This window comes from Alosa alosa, chromosome 19 (assembly GCF_017589495.1).
Source record: "Alosa alosa isolate M-15738 ecotype Scorff River chromosome 19, AALO_Geno_1.1, whole genome shotgun sequence".
NCBI classification, from domain to species: Eukaryota; Metazoa; Chordata; class Actinopteri; order Clupeiformes; family Clupeidae; genus Alosa; species Alosa alosa.
In genome coordinates, this window is record NC_063207.1 from 30,453,070 (window position 1) to 30,466,260 (window position 13,191).

A 13,191-nucleotide genomic window follows, 5' to 3' on the forward strand; every position below is an offset into this window, starting at 1 on the left:
AATTCATGGAATATAACGGGTGGCCAGGAGTGTAATACGAGCATGAATACGTTTAAACAGTAAAATGCATATGAAAGAGTTCGTAGTGGCCGCCATTAGGACGCGGTGAGGACAGGCCTATGAGGTACGTCATCACAACAACCAATATAAGCTAGTTCAGAGTGTAAACCGGTTGCTGAACAATGCAGGTTCATATCAACAATGGACAGCAATAATCAGTGAGGCAAGTACATTGTAGGCTGTAGACTGCAATACTTCTCATTTACAGTGCTGAAAATCTATTCCGGCATTCAGTTTTTCACAATTGCTAAAACACATTTTTTGAAACCTTCCACTCTTTTCTCAAAACTGTAAAAACGAACCCCCATTCCAGTATCCATTGTTTTTGCTTCTGCCTTCTCACCTGTCAACATAATTCATAGCAGAATTAGGCCACATATCCAGTTCAGTTTGTCACGCTTTCCTTCTTCCAAAAGGCCGCCAGAGAGAACACCATACTCATGATCAGCCCCTCAGCAGACTCAGACATTTCTCTATGGTAATGAAATTGCCCAGAATGAACGAGGCATTTATTTATTTCACCTTCCTTGTGCTTGGGCTGGCTGACAAGCGGCACACTGAGGACAAGAGTGAGGCATCCAGGCAGATAGCATCGCGGCCTGTCGGTGATTAGCTTCGACGTGCCATTAATCCTTTCTCTGGGTGTCTGCACAGTGGTGAAAAAAAAAACACCACACAGCCTTCACAAAAGCCACCCTTTTCAGGCTCAAACACCTCATCAGATAACGATTGACTTCGGGGTGGGGTGGGGGTGGGGGGCATTCAAGGCAAAAACCTTTGATATTTACCTCTGAAGACATGTCTCCCGTTTGGAACAGACATTCATGGCCATGGGCTGGAAAATCTTTGTAGAAGTCAGGTTTGGTGGAATGAATAGATAGATAGATAGATAGATGGATTGGTGGATAGATGGGTTGGTGGATAGATGAGCTGGTGGATGGATGGTTGGAGAGTTTGTGGTGGATGGGAGTAGAAAGGGCAGGCTGTGGTCCCAGCATCAAGATTTGATGCTGCTCTGCCTGTTTCCCCAGCAGCTCTGCAGCCTTCCACAGCTAACCTCTAGCCAATGGGGAACAAACAGCTTTCAACTAATGATCTGCTTTGCATTTCACTTAATTAGGTGTGTTTAAATAGCACACAGCTGTAATTAGCAGCCTCGTCTAGCTACCTCTTCAAAACACACACATACATACACACACACACACACACATTCAGAGAGACAGCCAAACACAAATATCTCAGGACACATATGCACACACACAGAGAGAGAGTATGGACCCCTCTAGGTTGTCTCTCAATCTGGATGTGGTATTGTCTCTGACCAAGTAAAGGCAGAAAAAGGACATAATGCCGACCGTGCACTCATGAAGGCGAACTCTTTCTATCTACCCCGCTACTCTCACGAGGCCCCGCAGCAACTGCCTCCAACAAAACCTGTCTCCCGCCTCCTGCTGCACGGACTAAAGCAGCAGGTCTGGGAGAACAGTGAATCTAGGAGATAAAGAAAGAAGTTACAAATTGCCAGTGTCTCCATGGTGACCTTCAGTGGAGTGTGCGTGTGCTGGGATATGTGTGTGAGGTTGGTAGGGGTAGGGTGGAACCTTTTGGGGCTCAGTGCAAGAAGCTGCACACTTCTGGGGGCCTCTAGCTTTAAGTCAGCATTAATTAGCTTTTTATGTTGAGGCTGCTGTATGCATGTATGTGTGCACGTGTGAAATTGCCGTATTTGTGTTAGTGTGTGCATATATTTATGTATGTATTTTCCCCATGTTGCAGCTGTGAACCTTGCAGAACTATCTGTTCCTATTTCTTATTTTCTTTTTTCAGCACTGCACATAATGTAACATCTGGCCCTAATTAAGAACAGGATTTTGGGGTATGGGGGGTGGGTAGCAGGTCACGGGCCCCAGGCACATCCTCTAATGGGGAATGATGTACACACACACACACACAAAAGCATGTTTGTGTACACACATAGTCACTCACATACACAGACATGTAAACAAATACAGACACACAAACACACAGGGGAAGAATTTACAGATCCAAACAATGATGGAAGTATGTTACAGGTTTAGACACATACACACACACACTTGCAAGCAAACACACAAAGACAGCTATACTACAGTGGCAGAAGGCTTGGGCTATGTCGGCTATGTCAGAGTCCACTTCTCAGATGTGATGTGACATCCTGAGCACAGACTCTAATTAGACACATTGAGGATGACCTGCGGTGATGGAGGAGGAGGAGAAAAAGGAGGGCAGTGATGAAGGCCAGAGCTGATACAGAAACTCAACTACAGCTGGAACTTTTCTTCTTTTTCTCCTCTCTCTTGACACCAACCCGTCTTTCCAGCCCCCATGGCCTTAAATGGGGTCACGCCTCCTTACCTTCTCTGCCGCAGCAGCAATGTCTCTGCGTTGCTCTCCTGGGTCTGCGCAGTGGGTGAGTAATGTGTGTTTGTGGGGCCAAGGAACAGAAGCAGCAGAGAAGGGGGGGGGGGTACAAAACACCCCTCTCAAGGGCTTTCTGCTGTATGTCTGGTCTCATGATTGGCAGCCTGCATGTTCCAAGTTCGCATGTGAGTCTGTTTGTGTATCTGAAGCGTTATGGTCAGGCTTGGAATTTCACCATTCTGGGGGCAAGGCCACTTGGCCTTCAGTTGGGCATATTTGGTGGAGGGCACAAAGGCCACATGTCAGGGCACCAAGGCCAAAGTTAACTATACAGTAGTAGGCTATAAAAATTATCAAAGTTGTATTTAGCCTATTCACTGCAGTAGACCTGCATCACTGTATGAAACATTACAAAAACATGAAACATGACATTACATAGAACTGTAAATCATCTGATTATACAAGGATACAAGGAAGTTTATTGTCACATGCATATAGTTACTGGAAGTAAGAAATGCAGTGAAATTATGTCTGGTGTCAGCCTATTTGTGCATTTATGGGGGGGGAGGGGGTAGTAGAAGAGGGGTTTAGTAGATTAAGTGGCAAGGGCTGCATAAGAAAGGTGGGGGAGGATTGGGATTGGGCGGGGGGCACCAACAAGGAGCACCCAAGAGCAACAGGGGCAAGGAAAAACTCCCTTACCAAGGAAGAAACCTTGGGCAGATCCACGGCTCAAGGGGCTAACCCAACTGCCAGGGGTCTTGGTGTGTGTGTTGGGGGGATGACAGGGGAGATGGGATAGTGTGCTGTGTATGTGGGGAAAGGGCAGTGTGCAATATGTGTGTTGGAGAAGCTTCCTGATGAAATAATGTGCTGTGTATGTAGGGGGCAGTGTACTGCAAAGTATGGTGAAGGGACTTACTATTGCAGAGTACTGTATGTATGATGTATGTGAGTGATGACAGTGAAGATGTGTGTGTGGGCGGAAGGGGAGTGGAGCAGTGACTGTGTGTGTGTAGTGTGTGTGTGGGGGGTAGGTGGGGGCAGTGTGCTGTAAATATGTAGAGGATGTGTGTTGGAGAAGATCCTGAAGACAATGTGCTGTGGCTGTAGGGAGGGGGGGGGGGCAGTGTGCAGCAAGTATGTAGAGGAGGCTTACTGTAACAAGCAGTGTGCTGTATGTATGTGAGGTGATGACAATGATGATGTAAGTGTGTGTGTTTTTTGTGTGTGTGTGTTGGGTATGGGGGTGGGGTGGGGGTGGGGGCAGAAAGGCTAGGCAATCAAGGACATGGGTAGATAGATGGAGGAGAAATCAAAAATAATAAATAAAAAGTTCTATGGAGATGTGCAAAAGTTGGAGAAATCAACATAGTCAGATATGTGTGTGTGTGTGTATGTATGTGTGTGTGTGTGTGTGTGTTTTGACGTGTGATGAAATAAGAAAATAAATAAAAGGTCTGTAGCATAGGGAGAGGGATGTAAAAGTGCTAAAAAGTCATGTAGGGTGTGTGTGTGTGTGTGTGTGGGGTCATGAGTGCTGAGGAGTGAATGAGTGCAAAGTCAGTATAGTGTGAGTTCAGAGTTGGGAAATGTTTGAGAGTGCTGAGGAGTGAATGTGTGCAAAGTCAGTATAGTGTGAGTTCAGAGTTAGGATGGCCTGGGGATAAAACTTCTCCTGAGTCTCTCAGTTCTGGCTTTGTGACTACATGGCGTCTTCTTAATTTCAGCGGTAGGAATAATCGATTGTTAGGATGAGAAGAGTCCTTCAGAATCGTTTGGGCTCTTAGGACTACTCTTCTGGAATAGATATCTTGTAGAGCAGGGAGTTGAGTTCTTATAGTACGTTCAGCTGAGCACACTACTCTCTGCAGAGTACTACAATCTTTAACTGTGGAGTTCCCATACCAGGAGAAGATGCTACCAGTTAGAACACTTTCAACCGCTGAAGTGTAGAAGGCCTTCATGATGGATGTAGAAACTTTGAATTTCCTTAGCTGACGAAGGAAGTAGATTCGTTGTCTGGACTTCTTCAGAACATATTGAGTGTTAACAGTCCATGTTAAGTCTTCAGTAATGTGGACACCAAGGTATTTAAAACTTGTGACTCTCTCTACAGGTTGCCCGCTGATCATTAGTGGGGTGTAACTGTAGTTCTGCAGCTGCCTTCTGTAATCCACTACCATTTCCTTGGTTTTAGTGATATTCAGTGTCAAGCTGTTAGATTGACACCACTGTGCCACCTCATCAACCTGATCCAAGTAGGCTGTTCATTGTTGTTACTAATCAGGCCCCAAGATCACTGTGTCATCTGCAAACTTGATGATGGAGGTATGACTACTGTTGGCTTTGCAGTCATGTGTGTAGATGTTGTACAGCAGTGGACTCAAAACACAGCCTTGGGGAGCACCAGTGCTGATGGTTAATGAGTCAGATGTCAGACCCCCACTCTAACCACTTGTGAACAGTTGGTGAGGAAGTCAAATATCCAGTGACACAGGGTGGTGTTCAGTCCCTAAAAGGCCTTCATCTTTGTGACCAAGGTGAGAGGTACTATCGTGTTGAATGCTGAACTAAAGTCAATGAACAGCATCCTCACATAATTCCCATTCCCCTCCTCCAGGTGAGTTAAGGTGGTGTGCATGAGGTTTGAGATGGCATCCTCTGTAGAGCTGTTGGCTCTGTAAGCAAGTGGGGTCGAAGGAGGCAGGGATGGATGAGCAGATAATGTTTTTCACAAGCTTCTCAAAACACTTCATCACTGTAGGCGTCAGGGCTACTGGTAGTCATTCAGACATGATGGACTTTTGTTTTTTTGGTACTGGAACAATAACAGACTGCTTGAGGCAAGTAGGAACTGTCTCTTGAGCCAATGATGTGTTAAAGATATAAAGTGAACACAGGAGCTAACTGAGCAGCGCGGGATTTCAAAAAACCTGTTAGAAATTCCATCGGTCCAGCAGCTTTTCTACAATTGACCGATCCCAAGCCCCGCCCCCTTTTACTATGTCACAATGAGGACGTCGGAGGACCTCGGTCAATTTTGAATTTTATAGTGTTCATTCTGTAGCCTACAATACGCTGGTTATGTGAATGCTAATGCTTCTTTTGCGAGTAGCCTAAGTAACTAAAAAATAACTAAAGAGCTCAAAAAGGTTCAAATATATGCCTGGGATACTTGTAGAAGTGACATCGATATCCTGACCGTGTGAAGCGTTGACAGACATAGGCCTAACTTTGCATAACTTTGGATAGGCTGCTACTTTTCAGTAAAGAAATCTGAGTGTGTACGAAAATGTTCCCTTTTTGTGTTCATAACTACATACAAAAACATAACTAAACCTGGTTTCCACTGTTGAAAGCGACAACATAAGCCCACGCAAAAATTATACCTACCTTGCAGGAACTGAACTCACACTCATACAATTGGAAGTACGCGCAAATAGGCTACACCTTCAATCGCGTATCGCCTTACACACACACAATAAGAATACTTTCAGCTTTTAGGCATAGGCTACCTTGCCATGTTTAACTTGGGATAGAAGACTGTTCACAGAAATAAGCTAATGACCATTTTTTCAACAAACGGAATAGACTACTGCGATGCATCATTGATGGCTGAACGAGAGATAGCCAAAGTCTTCTAAAGATCAAATCATGTGCCGATTGAAAACCTTGCTGTATAGGCTATGCAGTCTCAAAATCGCCAATATTAGGCCTACTACATTGCCCACATTTAAATTAAGTATAGCATAAGCGGGCACTGATTAAGTCTTGTGCAAGACAAATCACGTCTGCAAACTGCAGATATGTCGTGCGTTGTATGGGTAAACTCGGGTAGATCTAGTGGTTTCTTTTCAATAGCCTACATTTGTATCATGTTTATTTGAACTCTTCCTTCTAAAGCAGCCATTCAAAATAATAAGTAGGCTATCGGCCTACCCGGCTTAAGCTATCTCTCTACCTCCCCAACATGAGCTGCTTACCAGGCTAGCCAGTAGCCACTCTCGAAGTTAGCATTAGGAACTTGGATCTGCAGCACTTGGACCCGTCTTTAATTAATCCTCGAAATATGGTTAGATTTTTTTATGGACACGTCAACACCATATGTTTGCACAGACCTGTTTATTGAATCAGTCACATCTGCAGCAAATAAGGTAAACTACCTGCTTGTGATAATGTGCTAATTGTTTATCCCCAGTTAACATGCATCCCATTAAGATCCGTAACACCAGATTGGTTTGTCCTCAATTTGTGGTGTTCCACCTCGTTGATAACAGCAGACATTGTGAATGTGTCCTTCCAAATACTGAAGGCCTTTCTGGCCTCTGTTTTTGAATATATCAATATTACTTGGCTTCAGAAATCTAGCATACACTGTTACACTCTGCTAAATGGTGCTCGCACTCCATGTTGAACACGCGTTCTCGCACATTTTCCTGCAAACTTGTCCGACTTAGCAACAGTAACTATGGGACTGACAATGGGAGGAGGGGCTTGGGATCGGTCAATTAACCCTCCTAAAAGCATTGCTCACATCGACCTCAGAGACACAGAAAGGTGCATCCTCATTTGCTTCACATGCTGCAGCTAGTGCAAGATAGTCTGTGTTTTTCATGTCAGCGAGCATAAAAAAAGCATTAAGTTCATCAGGGAGGGCTTTACTCACATTCATCATAGGAGGGGACTTTTTTCAAAGCCAGTGATGGTTCGAGTCCTTTCCACACTCGTGCTGGATCACCCTCCAAGAAATCAGCTTCAACTTTGTCTCTATAGCGCCGCTTAGCATCTTTAATAGCTCTGCGTAAACTATAAGATGCTGCTGTGTAATCCGTCATATCCCCTGAAATAAGCCCAGCATTATAAGTCATGGTGCGTGTCTTTAATGCCGTTCTCACTTCTCTATCCACCCATGGCTTCTGGTTAGGGAAGCTTCAGATCTTTACAGTTGGGATGATGGAATCAGTTAGCATATTGATGTAACTCAATGATACTTCTGTAAACTCATTGATGTCAGCAGAGTTCGTCTTGAACATCTCCCAGTCAACGTTGCTAAGGGCGTCCTGTAGCCTGGCTTCCGATTGGTCAGTCCAGCTTGACCTCCCTTCGTCACTGGGGGTCCATCTGACTTTCTGCTTGTACATAGGCAGTAGGAAGACAGCGGCATGATCTGATTTTCGAAAGCTGGTAGAGACTTAGCTTTGTAACTGTTCTTGAACTGTGTGTAGCAGTGATCCAGTGTGTTGTCACCACGTGTAGGGGAAGCGGAATGTGTTGAATAAATTCAGGCATGGACGGTTCAGATGTACTTGATTGAAATCACCAGCCACAATAAGCGCAGCTTCAGGGTGCGGTGTTGTTGTTGTCTATTTAACACTTCTTGCAATTCTGAAACCGCAGCATCTGTGTTGGCTTGTGGAGGGAATGTAGACAGCGTTGAATATTACCGAAGTAAACTCACGGGCAGGTAGAAGGGTCGACAGACGATCGCTAGATGTTCTAGATGAGGCGAGCAGGACTTTGAGAGAACGGTGACATTGCTGTTCGTCATGATGCAAACACCGCCACCTTTCGATTTTCCAGATTCCTCAGTCCTGTCAGAGCAAGCAGCAGAGAAAAACTCCACCGGAGTGATGGCACAGTCCGGTACAAGTTCAGTTAGCCATGTCTCAGTAAAGCATAGAATGTTACAGTCCCTGATGTCTCTTTGAAACTGTATCCTCGCTCTTAGTTCATCCATCTTGTTCACAAGAGACTGGACATTGGCTAGAAGAATGCTAGGCAGTGGAGGCCTATGAGCTCTATTCCTCAATCTGTTACGGGCCCCGGCTCGTTTTCCTGTGTTTTTTTCCTTCTGTGCCGAGATGCGTCTCCATGGTTCCCTGATGCATCTCGGAGAATCTCAGTCGGCCAGGTAGAATCGTCGATTAAAACATCCCGAAACAAAAAAGGCAATTCATTTCCGATGTTTCTGAGTGTAACGCCATCATACGTAATCAGTGCAGTGGAAAAGTGCAAAAAATTAGGGGTTAATACAAGGTAAAAGAGTAAATATAAGCACAAATTAGGCGGAACAACCATCAATCTAATATTTACAGATATCTAGGCTATATATAACATTTATTTTATATTTGGCCTGTTATGAAATCATGTATTGAACAATTTAAGCACAGCTCAGCTTTAAGAAACTCAAATAGCCTAGATGCATGCTTAGCATTGTAATTATTAAAGGAAAATTCCGGTTTTTAGCACTTTAAGGCCCTTTTCTGGTTTGTTTTGGATGAACTAGAGTGGTGGACACCGAAATTTTGACGATTGGTCCTGTCTCGACCTGTCTTGACTCGTTTTGAATCGCCTTTGACTTCTCAGGGTGGCTGGCAATGGGCATACTGTAGTAGGCTACTCAAACATGTCCTAAAACAAACCTTAACGTTCGTTTTCAAAACTGTGCAACTCACCGAGTGGTTAGTGGTGTTCGTTGATGTTCCAAAACAAGTAGCGTAGCGAAATACAGTTTCTGTCGTGTTTTATTTGCCATTTTGTAAAATCCCATTGATTTCTGTTGGAAGACTCATTGCACGATAGCTGCGCCACCGTCTATGCTTCAGGTTCAAATATTGAGCGGTTGTGAATAGTTCCACAATGGCAAATAAGACGGCTGGAAATCATACATTACGGCGATATATTTGCGTTTAATAATCAACGAACACCACTAACCACTCGGTGAGTTGCACAGTTTTGAAAACGAACGTTAAGGGTTGTTTTAGGACATGTTTGAGTAGCCTACTACTATGACCATTGCCAGCCACCCTGAGAAGTCAAAGGCGATTCAAAACGAGTCAGAAAAGTCGAGACAGGACCAATCGTCAAAATTTCGGTGTCCACTCTAGTTCATCCAAAACAAACCAGAAAAGGGCCTTAAAGTGCTAAAAAACGGAATTTTTCTTTAAGGCTACTTTCACAAACTCTTAGTCAGCTGTCCTCTGATTTACCAATATCTAGGCGATATTTGTAACATTTATTTTGTATTTAGCCCGTTATGAAATCATGTGGAACAATTTAAACACATTGTAAAACTTAAAGCCCAAATTTGGAGACATCCATGTATGTCAAACTTTACTGCAAATTAAAAACTGTATTACTCTGGAACGGCTAACTGTACAGGGGACTGCTTTACACCTTTGTGTTCGGTAAGGTCTCCTGTTTATTCTGATATATGGTTTGTCATGTGTTAAAAGAAGGGTTCATAAAGTATTCCACCGAGATAAATGGGTAGGGAGATCATGGGACGCAAAACCTTCAGTAGAAAGTATGATTAAATTGAATTATATTATTTACTTTTCTCGCGAACCGTTCAACACAGCACTTGACTTGTGATGTCTGTGTGATGAATAGGCTACTTCGCGAGTAGTTCAACTGAGAATGGGTGAATTTGGACGCACTTTCTTTCTTGCGCTGTCACTTTCTCCACTGCGTAAAAGACTAAATTAATTTGCGCTGTGAATGCTAAGATAATTTTGACAGGCCACAGGCTAAATAAAAATCGCTATTAGTAGGACGCAAAGCAGAATATTGAAAGAAGGGGGCACCAAGGCCACCGTGGCCTATAAACCTCACGACCAACCCAAGGGGCTACGACGGCCATGGCCGTCGTGGCCACCGTGGCCACCGTGAAATTCCTACCCTGGTTATGGTAGCACTCAGTCATCCTTTCCCTTGCTGTAGCTGTTTGAGATGAGTCAGTGGGGGCGGGGGGTAGGCAGGGAGGAGTGGTGTGCATCCTTCACAGCCTCCTGTGAGTGTGAGAGGGGTTGCTCAGGTGAGGAGGAGACTGAAGGCCTCATGTGGCCTCGCATGGCTCCTGCTTTATGTAATGGGAGGGAAGAGGGTCAGATGCATTAGGGCCTCGAACAAGTGCTCCATTTTTTACTCTCCCTCAGACTATTTCTTACTTACTTTCTTTTCTTCTGCCTCATCTCTCCCTCTCTCTTTCTATCTCTCTCAATTAACTTTTGATTAAGTTGAAATGAGCTTTATTAACATGATAAACATTTTATAAAGCGGAACATCTAAACATCAGGTTTACAAAATACATTGAATACAATATATGGCAAACATAGATACTGTACATCTCTGTCTGTGACTTTTATCTTTCTTTTTCCTCATGTTTCACTCTCTGACTGTCTCTATGGCTCATTTCCTCCTCCTATCTCTCTGTATGCACTGTATTCAAATGACTTCTCTGTTCTCATCCCACTCATTCTCTTTGGCTCAGTTCCAGTAAAATGGGGGCGCAGAAGTAGAAATAGTCACCTTTATTGGCTCTAGCATTGGCTCTGGTATTTAGCTAGTGATGCAGGCTGATGTTTCTATGGTGCTTGATGGATTTTTTTTCCCAGTAGATATGGTAATAAACCTGAACTTGAACTTGAAACAAAGGTTTTCAAAAGACAAAGGTTTTTGAAAGTCTCTCCTTCACACCGTCTCTTTCAGTCTCTTTCTCTCCAACTTCTCTTCCCTCTCTGTCTTTTGTTCCCTCCGTCTGCGATGGCCAGATTGATGTGTGACCCAGGTGCCCAGCCACGGTGCTCTGATGAAGCTGAGAGCCAGACTGGCAGCAACACTTGCAAGCAACTAATGGAGCAGGCAGGGTCACCTTCCACTGGCCAGAGATGGACAGAGAGAGAGATAGAGGGAGAAAGGGGGTGGAGAGAGAGAGAGACATGGAGGGACAGAGGGATAGAAGCGTGACGAGGTCAGAGAGAAAGAGGGATAGTCAGAGAGAGAGAGGAGGTGGAGGGAGAAAGAGAAGGGATATAGAGACATGATATAGAGAGAGGGAGTCAGAGAAACATGAGAGAAAGAGTAAGGGAAAGAAGGAGAAGAACACTGAGATCAAGGGAAGGAAAGAGATGGAGGGACAAAGAAAGAGAGACTGAGAGGAGGAGGAGAAGCAGAGGATAATTTTAATTTAATGAAGAGATTAATAATAGATACTTGGCCAAACATCATTATGCCCTTTTCAACTGTAGCGCAGTGCTAAAAAGCATTTAAGTTAAATAAATAAGTGCTAAACTTAGATTAAATAAAGTTCATAATTGCTCATTAGAACTAAAATTATCTTGATGTTATATAATATTAGAATTTAGGAGTAAGCTCAAGAAATAAGCTTATTGTAGTTCATCTCCATTCCATTGATTTTGGGTAAGTGAAAGGGATTATGGGAGTTGAAGTTTGATACACCATTCTGTTTAATTCATGTAGGCTATGTGTTTAAATTCATTTTAAGAGTTTTTGTTTAAAATATTTCATTGGTAAAGTAAAATGTATAGTGTAACATGTAATATGTAACATGTAAAATATATTTCATTGTATGACCTTTGTATGCATGGAATAGACCTCTCCAGAATAAGTCCCGCCTCCTAACTTCCGTATCCATCCAACTTCCTGGCGTCGATTGTCTATGGGAAATAACATGGCGTTTTGATGATCGTACCTGTCAAACTCTGTAGTTGACAAAGTAGAGAAAGCTGCTGGGCAGATTGGCCTACACACTTCTGCCATCTAGTTTCCACTGGATTTTTTGACCGACAATCAAAAAATCCAGTGGAAACTAGATGGCAGAAGTGTGTAGGCCAATCTGCCCACCAGCTTTTTCTACTTCGCTACCTACAGATGTTTTACCGGTATGATATTTTCAAACGCCATGTTATTCCTTATAGACAATCGACGCCAGGAAGTTGGATGGATACGGAAGTTACGGAGGCGAGACTTATTCTGGAGAGGTCTATTACATGTGAGGTGAAAGGTCGCAAACCGCGGGAGAGAGGAGACTGGATAGTTGATGAGAAGCCTCGTTGAGGACTTGCTCCGTGCTTTAGTTGCAAAACTTTAAAATAGAACGTGACACACGTTGTATATTTTGCCAGTCGGACTTCGTTTTGGTTCCGTGCAGTCGGACTGAATTGGAAATTTGAAAGCCGAAGACTTTGTGGTTGTCGAGTTGATGTTTTGCCAAAGTTGTCATCTCGCCACTGAGAGAATGCCTGTAAGTGAGCTGTTGCCAGTCCATGGTCATCGCGTGTGAGAGACTGCCTGCCTCTGCCGGTGCTGTGACTCGACGGGAAACCTACCACTTGGGATTAAGGTATCGTTATTTGTTTCTCTTGCTCCAAAGGGAGTGAAGGGGTCATTCTGTTTTTGGCCACGCCGACCACAAGCGAACGCTCAGGCCTGCAGCGGTTAGCTGCTAGGTTTTAGCTCATTTGCCGGCTAGGACTGGGGTGGGTGAATCACGTGTGTGAGTGAGTGAGTGCGTGTGTGTGTGTGTGCGCGCGCGTGGGCCTGCGTGTGTGTGTTTCATGTTAATGTTATGTACTGTACTTTAAGCTTACTGTTAAAGATGAACTGAACTGGAATTTGAAGTAAAGGTGATATAACAGATGTATTTTATTTCTTCTCATTGGTACAATGATTAAAATGGCTGAATTTATTAAAAGGGATAAAATTGTACGTTGAAAGTGTTGTTGTTGTTACATGGGCGCCGCCATGTTGGATTTCAACAATCGGCTACGTCACTGGCATGGTAAGCTACTCGCACTAGCACTAGCAGCCATAGCAGATAATGAGTCTGAGGCTAGCTGACATGGCTGAGGAAACTAACATTAGGCCTAGCTGAGTTACATATTGGCCATAAGCTGTTTATCATAGGCTAGCCTACATCACAAAATC